A 2947-nucleotide genomic window follows, 5' to 3' on the forward strand; every position below is an offset into this window, starting at 1 on the left:
TTTTGTAGATTTCGAGCTCTTTTTTGCGAATTCAAGCCAGAAAACGGTGAAAATCAGCGAGAAATCGTCGTTTAGCATCGAAATAAGCGGATTTCAGAATTTCAGCTCTTTGCAGTTTAATCTTACAAACTGTAGAATTAGCAACATTATGTACTTGTGCATTTACACTTAAACAAAATTAACCTCTTCACTTGGAAAGAACTGACTTTTGACTCGTCCTCACTGTAATGGTCTTTCAGAACTTTAAATTGTGTTTAAATGTCAGCTGATGATATTTCTGGCTGTTGAATTTTCATAGTCCATCTATAACAGTCTAAAACATGAAATACTGCCAATTTGGTGTGAAATGGGTACTTACCAAGTAATTTCTCTGAAGAATTGCAAGTTGGTGCATCTCTGGTGAAATGTAAGAACAGTTAGTGTATTATTAGACCCCAGTGTAAATAATTCTACAAATAAATAAATAAATATAATCTTTATAAGCAGAAGATTAATGGAACTCACCAGTTTCAGCTTGGTAATGAATATCGTCATTGCTGAACCAACTATTTAATGAAACCAAACAAGAAGAACAATGTAACTTCAAGCTTTTTTATAAAACTCAACACTACAAGCTGTTTCTCTCTTTGAATTACGTGTTTCCTCGTCAATTTAATTCGATTAGGAATCTGTATTGTTCAGTATCAAAGCTTCACAACTTATGTGACAAAAACACAGAGTCCGCCACCATCGCCCAATGCCAAACAAGGGCCTATGAAGTGATCGCCCCGTGATCATTAGACTCAGTTAAATGAATTAGCCTAAGTCAATAATATTCGGTGAAAGGAAAAATTATGAATTTTTTCATCTGTACTTTTATTTGTTACATCTAAGATAACTTTCAGAAATAAGTTTAGCACCCGTTCTTCTTTTACAGTGGTTTTGAACGAGCATTTTAAACATTTAACATTTTCCATATCAGTTTTTCCATTGCACTTATGACATTTGTATCATGTGAGCCACAAAATTTTTGTTTAGTGTAGGCCATGAAAGAGAGAGAGACAAACATAGAAGTCATGTCGGAGTGAAATTTTGTTTTTGATATAACCTCAATTTTTTGATGAAAATATGTTATATTACGAGGTGAAAATAAGAGAAAATGTATCGTTGGTCTCCAGAATCAATAATGTATTGAAAACTAATTGAAATTAAATCAAAAGTCAAACTACTGTTTTTCTCGACTTACGTAAATTTTGTCAAAGCCTACCCTAAATAACAATTTTGCGTCATTTTACACATTTTCCACATAAATGTGACAATATTACCTGTACCAAGAGGACAAAAGAATGAACAAGTATATTTCATTTCAATTTAGCAGTTTTTTAATTTATACTTTATGACCATATAAGACAAATGATTGCAACCAGAATAATCATTCGTCTACACCTTCAAAATGTGTATCAAAGCAGGTGAAAATTATGGTGTTAATGTTGGTTCTGACTACTTGAGGACTGGGTAGCCGGTTTGCCGCCCAGTTTTATTGCCAATCAACTGATTGACTGGTTCAAGCTCGCTGTCAAGCCGATTTTGGTCAGGAAAGTGAAAGTTTCTGACCTGACCTGACCTGGTATCTTCTCGGCCGAAGACTGCCTGTTCCTGCTTTTGCGTCTTGGCTTAATTTCGATCTCAATCAGCAAGTTGCCGGCCGACACTGGAGCTTGTCAAAGAGAGAAGGAGTTGGCACTTGGCAGTTTGCTAAGAGAGTTTCGGCACTTGTGGGGCTTTTGTGCCTGAGTTCCTGGAGGCTTGGAACTCTGCGATGTTGCAGTCCATCTGCCCTTTGATGTTCTTAAAGTCACAGATTTTTATCTTCTGACTGGTGGTGTTGGTGATTGTCCAAGCAGAGTTGTGCTGTCAACAGGAGGCGGTCTGAGGTCAAAAGGTGTTCTGGAACAATAATGTGGTCAATAATTGACAAGCAAAAAATTATTTCAAAATCTGTTAAAATAGTAATTTCATTTGAACAAAAAGCATGGTTGAAACCATATATTGATTTAAATACTAAATTGGGACGAAATGATTTTGAAAAAGATTTCTTTAAACTAATGGAAAGCAAATGGAAAATGTAAGAAAAAGATGTGAGGTTAGTTTATTAAGTAGATATGAAGAATTTCAATATTGTAAGTCTTTTACAAATAGGGACATTATAGATAATGAAAATGTTTTAGTATACAGAAAACAAATGACAGTAACATTAAATAAACCAATATTTGGTGGATTTGTTGTATTAGAATTATCAAAATTAATGATGTATAAATTTTATTACAATTTTTTAAAACCAAAAAATGGAAAGGAAATTAAATTATTGACGACTGATACAGATTCGTTTCTAGTTTATATAGAAACTGATGATGTTTATGAAGATATAAAAGAGAATATTCAAAAAAGTCTCATTGGATGGTTTGATTCTTCAGACTATAAAATGGATTGGATGCCAAAACAAAATAAAAAGATTCCTGGACTATTTAAAGATGAATATTCTGGAATACCACTAAGAGCATATGTAGGGTTAAGATCAAATATGATTCAAATGCTTTCAAATATGATTCAATGGAATCAAAATATAATATACAAGGTGTTTATAAATGTTTCTAGCATCAAGGGTGGCTATGAAAGATGAAAATGTCAAAGAAATTTGCCGCACGTTACTAATATGGGTTTAGATTTCTCAACTGACATTTGTAGTTAACCTCAATCATTTAACAAAGTTAGTCTTGAAAACAAACTGTTCAAGTTGTGGTTTGAAGCCTGAAAATCTAAAATTTTGACACTAAATCGTAACTGAAAAGTCGTAGGCGTAAGTGACATTTGAAATAATTGTGAACATAAAGTCCGTTTTTTTATTAAAAAACCACCAACACCGCACTCTCCCACCACTTTACAACCGGCAACATCGTCCATGGTGACT

At 33.5% G+C, this 2947-nt stretch overlaps 1 long non-coding RNA gene across 1 annotated transcript; it reads right to left on the reverse strand.

Annotated features, from left to right (window-relative positions):
* Nucleotides 1-217: 217 nt before the first annotated feature.
* LOC148169410 (uncharacterized) lies at nucleotides 218-1257 on the reverse strand. Its single transcript, XR_015770591.1, has 3 exons — nucleotides 505-1257; nucleotides 359-449; nucleotides 218-303 (listed from the first exon to the last, which is right to left on the reverse strand). It is a non-coding gene; the product is annotated as an uncharacterized LOC148169410 (long non-coding RNA).
* Between the last annotated feature and the right edge of the window lie 1690 nt (nucleotides 1258-2947).

The sequence above is a fragment of the Gnatocerus cornutus genome, chromosome 8, assembly GCF_029298725.1.
Source record: "Gnatocerus cornutus isolate USDA-ARS CGAHR chromosome 8, icGnaCorn1.1, whole genome shotgun sequence".
Lineage (NCBI taxonomy): Eukaryota > Metazoa > Arthropoda > Insecta > Coleoptera > Tenebrionidae > Gnatocerus > Gnatocerus cornutus.